General features: G+C 37.1%; 1 pseudogene; it reads left to right on the top strand.

Annotated features, from left to right (window-relative positions):
* LOC131356294 (titin-like) overlaps positions 1-17,215 on the top strand; it is a 47,101-nt pseudogene that overhangs the window by 12,330 nt on the left and 17,556 nt on the right.

Below are 17,215 nucleotides of genomic sequence, written 5' to 3'. Positions count from 1 at the left end.
GCACTGACCTAGCGTTTGTTTTTACTTCATTCCTGTATTCATTTTATAGTTTCTTTTTTCTCTGTAAATTAATGAATTTCTACACTTGTACTTGTAATTTCGGCACTTCTACTGCCTCCAGCCCCATAATGTGACAAGAACAGGAACTAACTTGTTTTGCAGACATTCCACAACAGTAAATGTAACTAGAAATAGACAAAAAGTACAGGGTGTCATTCATGAATAAATTCTATTGTAATCATTGACACATGCTGTTATAAGAATATAATCTCTACTTCAAGGTGGACACAGTAACTCAGCTTCATAACACCAGCACATCACTCAGTATTTTTCTGTAACAGTGTTAGAGTGTTTCATTACTTAAACTATAATATAAAATATACAGAAATCTGAGCAATCTAAAACATTTCCTCACTTTATTATAGTCTAAACACCACATGTTATATTGAATGGAATAACTGTTTGACTCTGTTTCGTGTGTGTGTGTGTGTGTATGTGTGTATGTGTGTATGTGTGTGTGTGTGTGTGTAAATAATTTCCTCATCCCCTTGTCATCCAAGATGTTCATGTCTTTCTTTCTTCAGTATATAGTCCATATAGTGGACTTCAATGGTGCCCTGAGTTTGAACTTCCAAAATGCAGTTTAAATGCAGCTTCAAAGAGCTCTAAACCATCCCAGCCCAGGAAGAAGGCTCTTATCTAGTGAAATGAATGGTCATTTTCTTAGAAAAATCATAAAAGCTAATCTAGCACTAACTCTGAGATGTGCGTCTGTGGCACTATGTAAACTACATTTAAACTGCATTTTGGAAGTTCAAACACGCGGCACCATTGAAGTCCACTATATGGAGAAAAATCCTGAAATATTTTGGTCAAAAGAAATAATTTCTTTACGAATGAAGGAAGAAAGACATGAACATCTTGGATGACAAGGGGGTGAGGAAATTATTTTTATTCTGGAAGTGAACTTCTCCTTTAAATCAACCACTGATGAGCACAGCTTGTTTTATACTGGCATGCAACCCAGACAATATATATTAATAAAACAAACAAATGATAATCACATTTATTTACTATAATCGACAATGTCTAGTAATTAAAAATAAATGAGTGATAATCAGAACACTTATTTTCACAGTAGCATACACAAGTAATATTAACCCCTATACAAATGGGTGTTCACATTATTTTGTGCTCCCCCTGTATCTGTAAATTAACTGACAGTGTTAATTAAAGCAAATTACTTACTATTCCACCAATGTCATCATTATACACCATGATGAAACACTCATCATAATCATTTAGGTGCTCTATTATGTTTCTACAGCAAGACCCAGTAAACCAGTGGCATCCATAGATCCTGATAATCAGGTGTTCAGTGGAGAGACCGTCACTCTGAGATGTGACATACAGGATGAAAGTGTCTCTAGCTGGCAGTACAGCTGGTATAAAGATGCTTCACACAGTCCTGTCAGTAGTGGACAGGTGTACAGAATCAGTGGTGTTGAAGTGACCCACACAGGTAAATACACCTGTAGAGGAGCAGAGAGAGGAGGTTCACGCTCCTCACACTCCAGTGATGCTGTTACACTGACTGTATCAGGTGAGTCTGTGGGTGTTTTTATTTCTTATTTAATATGTTAACATTATTTTTAGGGATCAGATTTTGAGCTGTCAGTAACTGAGTCCCTGTTTCTAGTAGACACCAATTTCTTTCCCAAGAATCATCATCATGTCTTCTTCAGTAGCATCTGGATTTTATATTAAGTTTGCACACTAACACTGCTGGGGAAATAATCCCTGATTCACATCTGTTCTGTTGGCTATATTTCTAGTTATTAATATCTATGGTTATTTGAATACTTTATAATATTTTAGCAAAGAGATTATAATATTATATAACACCTGTCTTTAATAGCTTTACTGTAGGAAGTCATGTTTTTGCTCATTTTTAAAAAGATGCAGATATGTTCAGATGGTGGTGCAGGATTAGTGCTGGATCCATAAAATTATCTAAAATCAGCAAATTCTACACTTCAATCCAATCATGAACTTAGTTACATTGAAAATAAACTGAATACCAGCCGTGTAAGAAAACATACAACTGTAATATCTTGTATAAAGTGTTAAATATAAATGTTTGTTTTAGACACAAAGCATCTGTTAGACACAGTGAATCTACTGCTTATGTTGTAAAGTGAAAAGCAGCTCTGACTCCTTCATCATTTCATACCAACAGCAAAACCCAAACCGACTGTGAGAGTGAATCCTCAGAGCTCCGTCTACACTGGAGACACCGTCACTCTGAGCTGTGAGCTGCAGCAGGGGACTGGATGGAAGTTTCGCTGGTACAAAAATAATCAGTTACAGAATCTGAACGGTGAACAAGAGAACACACTTAAAGTGACAGTCGATAATGCAGGAGAAACAGAGTACAAGTGTCAAGCAATCAGGGGAAACCACTACTCACAGTCCAGCTACTTCAGTGATCCTGTCAAGATTACAGTGAAAGGTATGTCAAGACTAAATATTGTAATTATTGTAATTCTATTTTTATTTAAAAACATTTAAAATAATTCTGATTCATGTCTTTTCTCCACCCCTGTCCTGTCATTGGTTGTTGTTCTAATGTGTCTGGGTTATACTCACCTGTTTTCGGTTTCATACTTGATTTGTTTGTGTATTTAAGATCCTTTGTTTCTCCATGTCTTTGTCTTTCAACTGTTGTTACCCATGTGTGTGTCTTTCACAGCACTGACCTAGTGTTTGTTTTTACTTCATTCCTGTATTCATTTTATAGTTTCTTTTTTCTCTGTAAATTAATGAATTTCTACACTTGTACTTGTAATTTCGGCACTTCTACTGCCTCCAGCCCCATAATGTGACAAGAACAGGAACTAACTTGTTTTGCAGACATTCCACAACAGTAAATGTAACTAGAAATAGACAAAAAGTACAGGGTGTCATTCATGAATAAATTCTATTGTAATCATTGACACATGCTGTTATAAAAATATAATCTCTACTTCAAGGTGGAAACAGTAACTCAGCTTCATAACACCAGCACATCACTCAGTATTTTTCTGTAACAGTGTTAGAGTGTTTCATTACTTAAACTATAATATAAAATATAGAGAAATCTGAGCAATCTAAAACATTTCCTCACTTTATTATAGTCTAAACACCACATGTTATATTGAATGGAATAACTGTTTGACTCTGTTTCGTGTGTGTGTGTGTGTGTATGTGTGTATGTGTGTGTGTGTGTGTGTGTAAATAATTTCCTCATCCCCTTGTCATCCAAGATGTTCATGTCTTTCTTTCTTCAGTATATAGTCCATATAGTGGACTTCAATGGTGCCCTGAGTTTGAACTTCCAAAATGCAGTTTAAATGCAGCTTCAAAGAGCTCTAAACCATCCCAGCCCAGGAAGAAGGCTCTTATCTAGCGAAATGATTGGTCATTTTCTTAGAAAAATCATAAAAGCTAATCTAGCACTAACTCTGAGATGTGCGTCTGTGGCACTATGTAAACTACATTTAAACTGCATTTTGGAAGTTCAAACACGCGGCACCATTGAAGTCCACTATATGGAGAAAAATCCTGAAATATTTTGGTCAAAAAAAATAATTTCTTTACGAATGAAGGAAGAAAGACATGAACATCTTGGATGACAAGGGGGTGAGGAAATTATTTTTATTCTGGAAGTGAACTTCTCCTTTAAATCAACCACTGATGAGCACAGCTTGTTTTATACTGGCATGCAACCCAGACAATATATATTAATAAAACAAACAAATGATAATCACATTTATTTACTATAATCGACAATGTCTAGTAATTAAAAATAAATGAGTGATAATCAGAACACTTATTTTCACAGTAGCATACACAAGTAATATTAACCCCTATACAAATGGGTGTTCACATTATTTTGTGCTCCCCCTGTATCTGTAAATTAACTGACAGTGTTAATTAAAGCAAACTACTCACTATTCCACCTATGTCATCATTATACACCATGATGAAACATTCATCATAATCATTTAGGTGCTCTATTATGTTTCTACAGCAAGACCCAGTAAACCAGTGGCATCCATAGATCCTGATAATCAGGTGTTCAGTGGAGAGACCGTCACTCTGAGATGTGACATACAGGATGAAAGTGTCTCTAGCTGGCAGTACAGCTGGTATAAAGATGCTTCACACAGTCCTGTCAGTAGTGGACAGGTGTACAGAATCAGTGGTGTTGAAGTGACCCACACAGGTAAATACACCTGTAGAGGAGCAGAGAGAGGAGCTTCACGCTCCTCACACTCCAGTGATGCTGTTACACTGACTGTATCAGGTGAGTCTGTGGGTGTTTTTATTTCTTATTTAATATGTTAACATTATTTTTAGGGATCAGATTTTGAGCTGTCAGTAACTGAGTCCCTGTTTCTAGTAGACACCAATTTCTTTCCCAAGAATCATCATCATGTCTTCTTCAGTAGCATCTGGGTTTTATATTAAGTTTGCACACTAACACTGCTGGGGAAATAATCCCTGATTCACATATGTTCTGTTGGCTATATTTCTAGTTATTAATATCTATGGTTATTTGAATACTTTATAATATTTTAGCATAGAGATTATAATATTATATAACACCTGTCTTTAATGGCTTTACTGTAGGAAGTCATGTTGTTGCTCATTTTTAAAAAGATGCAGATATGTTCAGATGGTGGTGCAGGATTAGTGCTGGATCCATAAAATTATCTAAAATCAGCAAATTCTACACTTCAATCCAATCATGAACTTAGTTACATTGAAAATAAACTGAATACCAGCCATGTAAGAAAACATACAACTGTAATATCTTGTATAAAGTGTTAAATATAAATGTTTGTTTTAGACACAAAGCATCTGTTAGACACAGTGAATCTACTGCTTATGTTGTAAAGAGAAAAGCAGCTCTGACTCCTTCATCATTTCATACCAACAGCAAAACCCAAACCGACTGTGAGAGTGAATCCTCAGAGCTCCGTCTACACTGGAGACACCGTCACTCTGAGCTGTGAGCTGCAGCAGGGGACTGGATGGAAGTTTCGCTGGTACAAAAATAATCAGTTACAGAATCTGAACGGTGAACAAGAGAACACACTTAAAGTGACAGTCGATAATGCAGGAGAAACAGAGTACAAGTGTCAAGCAATCAGGGGAAACCACTACTCACAGTCCAGCTACTTCAGTGATCCTGTCAAGATTACAGTGAAAGGTATGTCAAGACTAAATATTGTAATTATTGTAATTCTATTTTTATTTAAAAACATTTAAAATAATTCTGATTCATGTCTTTTCTCCACCCCTGTCCTGTCATTGGTTGTTGTTCTAATGTGTCTGGGTTATACTCACCTGTTTTCAGTTTCATACTTGATTTGTTTGTGTATTTAAGATCCTTTGTTTCTCCATGTCTTTGTCTTTCAACTGTTGTTACCCATGTGTGTGTCTTTCACAGCACTGACCTAGCGTTTGTTTTTACTTCATTCCTGTATTCATTTTATAGTTTCTTTTTTCTCTGTAAATTAATGAATTTCTACACTTGTACTTGTAATTTCGGCACTTCTACTGCCTCCAGCCCCATAATGTGACAAGAACAGGAACTAACTTGTTTTGCAGACATTCCACAACAGTAAATGTAACTAGAAATAGACAAAAAGTACAGGGTGTCATTCATGAATAAATTCTATTGTAATCATTGACACATGCTGTTATAAGAATATAATCTCTACTTCAAGGTGGAAACAGTAACTCAGCTTCATAACACCAGCACATCACTCAGTATTTTTCTGTAACAGTGTTAGAGTGTTTCATTACTTAAACTATAATATAAAATATACAGAAATCTGAGCAATCTAAAACATTTCCTCACTTTATTATAGTCTAAACACCACATGTTATATTGAATGGAATAACTGTTTGACTCTGTTTCGTGTGTGTGTGTGTGTGTGTATGTGTGTATGTGTGTGTGTGTGTGTGTGTAAATAATTTCCTCATCCCCTTGTCATCCAAGATGTTCATGTCTTTCTTTCTTCAGTATATAGTCCATATAGTGGACTTCAATGGTGCCCTGAGTTTGAACTTCCAAAATGCAGTTTAAATGCAGCTTCAAAGAGCTCTAAACCATCCCAGCCCAGGAAGAAGGCTCTTATCTAGCGAAATGATTGGTCATTTTCTTAGAAAAATCATAAAAGCTAATCTAGCACTAACTCTGAGATGTGCGTCTGTGGCACTATGTAAACTACATTTAAACTGCATTTTGGAAGTTCAAACACGCGGCACCATTGAAGTCCACTATATGGAGAAAAATCCTGAAATATTTTGGTCAAAAGAAATAATTTCTTTACGAATGAAGGAAGAAAGACATGAACATCTTGGATGACAAGGGGGTGAGGAAATTATTTTTATTCTGGAAGTGAACTTCTCCTTTAAATCAACCACTGATGAGCACAGCTTGTTTTATACTGGCATGCAACCCAGACAATATATATTAATAAAACAAACAAATGATAATCACATTTATTTACTATAATCGACAATGTCTAGTAATTAAAAATAAATGAGTGATAATCAGAACACTTATTTTCACAGTAGCATACACAAGTAATATTAACCCCTATACAAATGGGTGTTCACATTATTTTGTGCTCCCCCTGTATCTGTAAATTAACTGACAGTGTTAATTAAAGCAAATTACTTACTATTCCACCAATGTCATCATTATACACCATGATGAAACATTCATCATAATCATTTAGATGCTCTGTTATGTTTCTACAGCAAGACCTAAACCAGTGGCATCCATAGATCCTGATAATCAGGTGTTCAGTGGAGAGACCGTCACTCTGAGATGTGACATACAGGATGAAAGTGTCTCTAGCTGGCAGTACAGCTGGTATAAAGATGCTTCACACAGTCCTGTCAGTAGTGGACAGGTGTACAGAATCAGTGGTGTTGAAGTGACCCACACAGGTAAATACACCTGTAGAGGAGCAGAGAGAGGAGGTTCACGCTCCTCACACTCCAGTGATGCTGTTACACTGACTGTATCAGGTGAGTGTGTGGGTGTTTTTAATTTCTTATTTAATATGTTAACATTATTTTTAGGGATCAGATTTTGAGCTGTCAGTAACTGAGTCCCTGTTTCTAGTAGACACCAATTTCTTTCCCAAGAATCATCATCATGTCTTCTTCAGTAGCATCTGGGTTTTATATTAAGTTTGCACACTAACACTGCTGGGGAAATAATCCCTGATTCACATCTGTTCTGTTGGCTATATTTCTAGTTATTAATATCTATGGTTATTTGAATACTTTATAATATTTTAGCATAGAGTTTATAATATTATATAACACCTGTCTTTAATGGCTTTACTGTAGGAAGTCATGTTTTTGCTCATTTTTAAAAAGATGCAGATATGTTCAGATGGTGGTGCAGGATTAGTGCTGGATCCATAAAATTATCTAAAATCAGCAAATTCTACACTTCAATCCAATCATGAACTTAGTTACATTGAAAATAAACTGAATACCAGCCGTGTAAGAAAACATACAACTGTAATATCTTGTATAAAGTGTTAAATATAAATGTTTGTTTTAGACACAAAGCATCTGTTAGACACAGTGAATCTACTGCTTATGTTGTAAAGTGAAAAGCAGCTCTGACTCCTTCATCATTTCATACCAACAGAAAAACCCAAACCGACTGTGAGAGTGAATCCTCAGAGCTCCGTCTACACTGGAGACACCGTCACTCTGAGCTGTGAGCTGCAGCAGGAGACTGGATGGAAGTTTCGCTGGTACAAAAATAATCAGTTACAGAATCTGAACGGTGAACAAGAGAACACACTTAAAGTGACAGAAGATAATGCAGGAGAAACAGAGTACAAGTGTCAAGCAATCAGGGGAAACCACTACTCACAGTCCAGCTACTTCAGTGATCCTGTCAAGATTACAGTGAAAGGTATGTCAAGACTAAATATTGTAATTATTGTAATTCTATTTTTATTTAAAAACATTTAAAATAATTCTGATTCATGTCTTTTCTCCACCCCTGTCCTGTCATTGGTTGTTGTTCTAATGTGTCTGGGTTATACTCACCTGTTTTCAGTTTCATACTTGATTTGTTTGTGTATTTAAGATCCTTTGTTTCTCCATGTCTTTGTCTTTCAACTGTTGTTACCCATGTGTGTGTCTTTCACAGCACTGACCTAGTGTTTGTTTTTGCTTCATTCCTGTATTCATTTTATAGTTTCTTTTTTCTCTGTAAATTAATGAATTTCTACACTTGTACTTGTAATTTCGGCACTTCTACTGCCTCCAGCCCCATAATGTGACAAGAACAGGAACTAACTTGTTTTGCAGACATTCCACAACAGTAAATGTAACTAGAAATAGACAAAAAGTACAGGGTGTCATTCATGAATAAATTCTATTGTAATCATTGACACATGCTGTTATAAGAATATAATCTCTACTTCAAGGTGGAAACAGTAACTCAGCTTCATAACACCAGCACATCACTCAGTATTTTTCTGTAACAGTGTTAGAGTGTTTCATTACTTAAACTATAATATAAAATATACAGAAATCTGAGCAATCTAAAACATTTCCTCACTTTATTATAGTCTAAACACCACATGTTATATTGAATGGAATAACTGTTTGACTCTGTTTCGTGTGTGTGTGTGTGTGTATGTGTATATGTGTGTGTGTGTGTGTGTGTAAATAATTTCCTCATCCCCTTGTCATCCAAGATGTTCATGTCTTTCTTTCTTCAGTATATAGTCCATATAGTGGACTTCAATGGTGCCCTGAGTTTGAACTTCCAAAATGCAGTTTAAATGCAGCTTCAAAGAGCTCTAAACCATCCCAGCCCAGGAAGAAGGCTCTTATCTAGCGAAATGATTGGTCATTTTCTTAGAAAAATCATAAAAGCTAATCTAGCACTAACTCTGAGATGTGCGTCTGTGGCACTATGTAAACTACATTTAAACTGCATTTTGGAAGTTCAAACACGCGGCACCATTGAAGTCCACTATATGGAGAAAAATCCTGAAATATTTTGGTCAAAAGAAATAATTTCTTTACGAATGAAGGAAGAAAGACATGAACATCTTGGATGACAAGGGGGTGAGGAAATTATTTTTGTTCTTGAAGTGAATTTCTCCTTTAAATCAACCACTGATGAGCACAACTTGTTTTATACTGGCATGCAACCCAGACAATATATATTAATAAAACAAACAAATGATAATCACATTTATTTACTATAATCGACAATGTCTAGTAATTAAAAATAAATGAGTGATAATCAGAAAATTAATTTTTTCACAGGAGCATACTGCGCATACTATAATATTAACCCCTATAGAAATGTATGTTCACATTATTTTGTGCTCCCCCTGTATCTGTAAATTAACTGACTGTGTTAATTAAAGCAAATTACTTACTATTCCACCTATGTCATCATTATACACCATGATGAAAAATTCATCATAATCATTTAGGTGCTCTATTATGTTTCTACAGCAAGACCTAAACCAGTGGCATCCATAGATCCTGATAATCAGGTGTTCAGTGGAGAGACCGTCACTCTGAGATGTGACATACAGGATGAAAGTGTCTCTAGCTGGCAGTACAGCTGGTATAAAGATGCTTCACACAGTCCTGTCAGTAGTGGACAGGTGTACAGAATCAGTGGTGTTGAAGTGACCCACACAGGTAAATACACCTGTAGAGGAGCAGAGAGAGGAGGTTCACGCTCCTCACACTCCAGTGATGCTGTTACACTGACTGTATCAGGTGAGTCTGTGAGGATTTCTGGAGGCACATGAAAATGTTCTTACTGTGTAAAAAATGAATCTTGAAAGAAAATTGTTTGTACTTCCTGTGTAACAGAGAGACCACAGGCAATACTGAGTGTATCTCCACAGAGCTGGCTGACTGAAGGAGACTCAGTGACCCTAAGCTGTGAGGTTACAGACTCCTCTACAGACTGGACATTCAGCTGGTACACAGTTGTTCCCTACAGAGACGGCTTAACTGGAATAAATAATAATGGTGGCTATAGCGTGTATGTGGAGCTCCTCTCAGACAGCAGTAGAGGATCTGGAGGCAAATACACTCTCAGTCCTGCTGCTCTTAATCACACAGGAGTTTATATGTGCAGAGGAGAGAGAGGAGAACCAGCCCTTCACTCACAGTACAGCAATCCACAGCCACTATGGATCACTGGTGAGGAAAATTAACTGTTGTGTTGAAGTGTAGTATAGAAAAGTGTGAATGTAAGATCTGATTCATGCAGCATTTATTTTTTCATAAGTACATGTCAGTTATTTACATGTCATTTAAAGTTATTTACTTCTTTTTTAACTTGGCTCTTTTCTGTGTTTAAGATGAATCTCCTCCAGTCTCTCTGATCATCAATCCCAGCAGAACTCAACACTTTACTAATGACTCTCTCTCACTGAGCTGTGAGGACCAGAGTAACTCTACTGGATGGACAGTGAGACGATACACACACAGTGAGAGAGTGTTAGATTGTTCACACTGGGGATCAGTTACAGGACCTACATGTAACATCAGCTCCCTCTCCACATCCTACACTGGAGTTTACTGGTGTGAGTCTGAATCTGGAGAAAACAGTAATCCTGTCAACATCACAGTGCATGGTGAGTCTTCATGTAGTGTGTTTAATGTTAAAGGATAAAAGAAATGTTTCAATACAGAATATTTAGAATTCTGTGTTTCCACTGGGGAAAAACTGTTCAGGATGGCAAAAGGCTATTTATTTCTCAGTACATAACATAACATTGTCATGATTTTGCCTAATAATTTCTGTCATTCATTGTATGAAACAGCTACCATTCATTTCAACAACACTAAATACAAACACTAAATATAAATATGAATATGCATGTGCACCTATCCCAAAATGAATACTAACCCTGAGTAAGTAATTACTTAGAGGATATAGTGGCTTTGTGGTTAGCAATTTTTGCCTCACACGATCAGGTTTGGGAGTCCAATTCCTGCCTCTGCTTTGTGTGATTGGAGTTTTTATGTTCTCCACATGCTTCAAGGTGGTGATTTGTGCACTGAGGGCAGTTTCAGCAAGCTTGGTAATTATGTATGAGTGCAAAGTGCTGTGAATTTCACCTTGATGTTAGTTGATGTTAGTCACATGTAGGAAGGAAGTACATGTCTCAGTGCTCAAATCTCACAGAGCTGAAATGACCTCATCTGGGACCATTTCACTGCATGGACATGTCATTGCTTAGGAATACCCTTGTATACATGCAATTCACAGCACTTTGAGATGGTTGTGCTTGCAGACACAGTTCTGTGTGCACAGGTCGGCTGCTCTTATACTCTCCATTCAACATATTCTTTATATGCATGAGTGTTTTATGCAGTTTCTTGTATTGTAAGAAAACATGGTAGTTCCTTCTATAGCTATTTCACAGTTTACAGTTTGCATTGCTTTAATCCTTAATCATAAAATCATAAAATACTTCCAAATCAATTTTTATTTTTTATGACGACCAGTTAATGAGCACTGAATCGAATCGATTCCTGATTTCTTGTAATAAACACCCAGAATTTCTATTGCTGGACTATAGTAAATTTACAAATCACCATAAAATCTCACTGATTGACCTCAAATTGTACAGAAAAATCTTACTTTGTTTTTAAAGGTTTTAATTTATTTCTTTTACCAATGATAGTAACGTGTCTTTTCCTCTTGGTCTCTAAGAAATTATGTTTTCCCCTCCCCCTTGTTGTGTGAACACAGAGTAGTTCTCGCAGTACCACAGATATGTTTATGTTAGGTTAAGGCCCTACAGCAGAGGGATCTTTAGAGGGAAGATTATAAAATTGATTGTTATAATGACCTCAATATTGTCCAAAACAAACAAAGCAGATAAATGTAGAATTTTAATAATATTTATGTATTATATGTTTATAAATGTATATGATTCTCTTTTTCATAACACTGATGATATGCTGAACCTCTGCTCTTTTCCACTCTGTATCAGGTCCTAGATCCAATGGTGGAACAGTAGGACTGTTTGTGGGTTTGGGATTTTTGTTCATCTCTTTTCTGATCTTAATGGCTCTGCTGTCGTCCTGCAAAAGAAAAAAAGGTCAGATAACTGCTTTACACATGTTTTGTTGAATATAAGGAGTGAAACAGGTAGCTTTATTTAATTTCAGACATTTCCTCTTGCGTTAGGAGATTTAACAAAAGATTAACTCTATACAGTAAAGTACAGAAGTGTCTTGTAGTGACTAACACACTGCACTGTGTTCAGGTAAAGTTGCAGGTCAGAGCAGGGAAGCCACTTACGCACGGGTCACGAAGAAAAGGAAGCAAACATTGATTCTGATGCTACAATACTGAATTTTATTAAAAACAAAAGTTAACAAATCTTCAGCACTGTCAATTATTTGTTATCTTAATAAACTGCATCGAATCATTAGCAGGGGACTGATAATGACTGATGTCTATTTTGATGAGTTATGCCTGATGTATTAAAAGGCTAAAGATCATTGGATGGTTTTGTTTTCAGCTACTGCAGGTGCTGATGCTGATGCTGATGTGACTTATGCTAATATTGAACTAAAAACAATGAAAAAAGCAAAGAGAACAAAAGGTAAAGGAAAATGTCTTGTGTCAAACATCACTCTTATGTTATGTAATGAAACACTCTGTTGTTGTGTTAAAGGAATATAATCAGTGACAGTGTGGTGTAGTGTGGTATAATGGGCCAATTCTTCAGAGTTCCTACACTGAATGATTATTTTTCTAATACAGCACATACTAAAGTGCTTTACCACAGCAGCTTCCCTATTTAATTAATTTATCCCTATCTGATATTTGATCTTAATATTAACTGACCTTCTTGACTCAGACATACATGTATGATGCTGTCTTGTGATACCCAAGTTAGATATTCGCATAAAGAGAACTCAAAATATGTTTTATTTTTGCTTTAGCATTTCAGCAGTATTATTTAACTGCACTTAATCTCTGCCCCCCACTCACTGCAACAGAGGAAAAGTCAGTAGTAGAATTAAGCACAGGTTTATGATTCTAGCAATTTGTCTTCACCAACTCCTCTCTCCATTAACTTGCGTGATAAAGTGCTAGAAAACAATGAATGCTCTTCTTGTTGGCATCCTATATGCGGTGGAGCCACTGGAGTGGTGTGTGGTCTGAACAGAGCATGAAGGCCCATTCCAGCAGATAGTATCAGAGGGTGAGGATCACCCATTTGATGGTTAGACACTCCTTTTCAATCGTGCTGTACTTCCACCAATAACTTCGGGCTGATGTACAGCAAGAGGTGCTCTTTCAACCTCTTCCATCTAGAAAAACATGGCCCTCAGCCCCCTGACTGATGCATCTGTCTATGAAACAAAAGGGAGAGAGAAGTCAGGGGAATGTAAAAGTGGCCCACCACAAAGTGCATCTTTCACCTATATGAAAGTCTGTTGGCATGACTCCGTCCACTGGACCAGGTCTGGTGCTCCCTTTTTAGTGAGACAAGTCAGCAGGTTGGTGATGTCCAAATAATTAGGCACAAATCTGTGATAATAGCCAGCCAGCCACTGGTCTTTTTGGTCTAAGGTCTCAGGCATGCCACAATTACCAATTTGCAGTCTTGCAGTCTTATCAGTTTGAGGACACACATGATCCTGGCCCAAGCTGAAGCCCAGATACTGTACTTCCACCCATCCAATCGCACATTCCTTTGGGTTTGCTGTGAGTCCCACCCATCTCAACAATCTCAGGACAGCCCTCAAATGCTGGATGTGCCTCTGCTAAGAATTTTCTTAAATAATTATATCATCTAAATAGGCAGCAGTAACTGCTGTGTTCAAACAGAAAATTCTGTCCCTGAGTTGGTGGAATATTGCTGGGGCTCTGAACAAGCCAAATTGACGAATAGACATTTTTTCACTTGATATTGTAATCAAAAAGATGTGCCAATATCCCTTTATTAAATCCAGCATTGAATTAAAGAGAACTGCACCTTTCCACTTGCACAATTTGTCAATATGTGGCATTGGGCTTTGACTTTTCTATAGTCCACAAAGAACTGAACTAACTCATCAGCTTTGGGCACCACAACCACCGGGGAGTGTGACTCCTTGATTACCACAGGTAATGCCACAGGGACCACCTCCCTCCACAGTTAAGGAGAGTGAGGTACTAAATTTGTCATGCACTGCAGAGCTTGGCATAGGTAGCTAATCAAGCACTGCAAATTTCCATAGCTGAGCTATTATACATCTATTATATAGCAGGAATAAATCTATAACAAACTCAGAAATTATGCTGATCTATAAGTTGCACAGGACCTCTTGATTCACAAGTTGATGCACAACTCCACTTTAATATATACAGCTGTAGAAATGACATTATTTATAATCACACTCTCAGGTGTCACCCAAATCATGTTTTAAGTGTTCGACAACACAGACCAAAACTAATGCAAAACGATTCCCTCATGCAGTCTGTTTGTTTAATGGCCCAATGATTTCCATGGCAATTCATTCGAAAGGGACCTCAATGGTAATATGCACAATGGCGCTTTTATGGTGGCTGGTGGATTCAGCAGCTGACATTTACAACATCGCAATGAATGCCCTGCCCCTTCCATGTGCACATATGTACAGGGATTTGTAAAAATTGGTCAGTGAGTGAATAAAGTAGTTCCCTCACCAACCTCTCTTTTATTATCTTACAAAAACCACAATGTCATAAAGTCCTCTGTCTTGAAGATCTTCCCATGTTAGAAAATGTCCTGACTGCTATAGAGTGCTGACAGTGAAGATTCCTTCCATAAATGTTAAAAAAGAAAACTGAAGAAATTTGAAGCTATTAAAGCAAGTGCAATAAAATAAACCTGTGATTTGCAGCTGCACTATTGTCAGAGCTGCTATTATAGAAATTTGATCTACAAATTCTGACCAGTCAGAATCCGGACATCAACACTGTTGTTGTCTAATGTATTTTAATTGTGTATGATTTTAATATCCAGACCATTTTCTTTGTAAAACTTTAAATGTTTTGTAATATTTCAGGAGATTAATTCATGATATCTGATTCCCACTAGGAAAGGCCAGTGAGGCTGATGATACTGTCTACTCAGAAATAATGCACAACATGGAGGTAAGACTCATGACATTTATAGCATAAATCATTAAAAGACAAAACACCAGAAGGAAAGATTTTTAATGCTGCAATATAAAGATATTATCATCCAGCAGTTACAGTATCCATGTACACAAAACACCACCTCATCCATGCTTGATTGGAAGCTGTTTAGATAACTTTCCATTATTTCAGTCTACTTGGACAGTTATGACAGAGATAACTATGAAAATACAACATACTGACACAGAAACTTACTTGAATAACTGATTTGTTCCCTCTGTCACTGATTCAACAAGTTAACTAGTTTGTAACATCAGTGACAGAAATATCAGGAGAAATGTATTTATAAATGTATTTACTGTCCTGTCTTTCTCTTTGCAGTGAGCCATGTGTCTGTTCTGGTGAAGCTACAGTTATCAAACAGATAGAAGGAAAATCGATAGATAGATAGATAGATAGATAGATAGATAGATAGATAGATAGATAGATAGATAGATAGATAGATAGATAGATAGATAGATAGATAGATAGATAGATAGATAGATAGATAACTTTAATAATCTCAAAGAAAAATTCACTCATTACAGCAGCAGCAAAAGAATAGCAGTTTTAATATTAATATGCAGTAAGAAATAATCAACAGTAATAATACTACATTTTATTACATTTAATAATAAATGTAATATTTAATATTATAAATATTAATAAATTAAAATAAATATATCAGTATACAGCAGCAGTGCAGTAAACAGAATCCCACCAACAGAAGCCCAATGCACTTTTTTAAGGAAGAGAAACAATAACATCCTGGTACAGTGATGAACTATTCTCCTGTACCGGTCCTTGCTGCAGCTGTTTGACCAATAAGTCATGGAGGGGATGTGATGCATTGTCCAGGATGGACATTAGTTTGTTTAGTGTCTTCTTTTCCACGATCAAATCAAAACAGTTGAGGGAGCATCCCAGTACAGAGCCAGTCTTCTTTATCAGTGTGTTCAGCTTCCTTGCTTCTCCGGCTCTAATGCTGCCTCCCCAGCATAATGCTGCAAAGAAGACAGCACTCACAACATCAGACTGGTAGAAGATCTCCAACATCTTACTGCAAACATTAAAGCATCTGATCTTCCTCAGAAAGTAGAGTCTACTCATCCCCTTCCTGTACACAGCAGTAGTCTACTCATCCCCTTCCTGTACACAGCAGTAGAGTCTACTCATCCCCTTCCTGTACACAGCAGTAGAGTCTACTCATCCCCTTCCTGTACACAGCAGTAGAGTCTACTCATCCCCTTCCTATACACAGCAGTAGAGTCTACTCATCCCCTTCCTGTACACAACAGTAGAGTCTACTCATCCCCTTCCTGTACACAGCAGTAGAGTCTACTCATCCCCTTCCTGTACACAACAGTAGAGTCTACTCATCCCCTTCCTGTACACAGCAGTAGAGTCTACTCATCCCCTTCCTATACACAGCAGTAGAGTCTACTCATCCCCTTCCTATACACAGCAGTAGAGTCTACTCATCCCCTTCCTGTACACAGCAGTAGAGTCTACTCATCCCCTTCCTGTACACAGCAGTAGAGTCTACTCATCCCCTTCCTGTACACAACAGTAGAGTCTACTCATCCCCTTCCTGTACACAGCAGTAGAGTCTACTCATCCCCTTCCTGTACACAGCAGTAGAGTCTACTCATCCCCTTCCTATACACAGCAGTAGAGTCTACTCATCCCCTTCCTGTACACAGCAGTAGAGTCTACTCATCCCCTTCCTGTACACAGCAGTAGAGTCTACTCATCCCCTTCCTGTACACAACAGTAGAGTCTACTCATCCCCTTCCTGTACACAGCAGTAGAGTCTACTCATCCCCTTCCTGTACACAGCAGCAGAGTCTACTCATCCCCTTCCTGTACACAGGAACATTCTTCTTAATTTTTTACTTTATAACTTTTTTGCTCTTATTATACTCCTTCTGTATATATACATGTGGCACATTTGCATATTTTAAAGCA

The sequence above is a fragment of the Hemibagrus wyckioides genome, linkage group LG07 (genome assembly GCF_019097595.1).
Source record: "Hemibagrus wyckioides isolate EC202008001 linkage group LG07, SWU_Hwy_1.0, whole genome shotgun sequence".
Lineage (NCBI taxonomy): Eukaryota > Metazoa > Chordata > Actinopteri > Siluriformes > Bagridae > Hemibagrus > Hemibagrus wyckioides.
The sequence above is the reverse complement of the archived record's forward strand: the minus strand, read 5'-3'. Positions and strand labels throughout refer to the sequence as shown.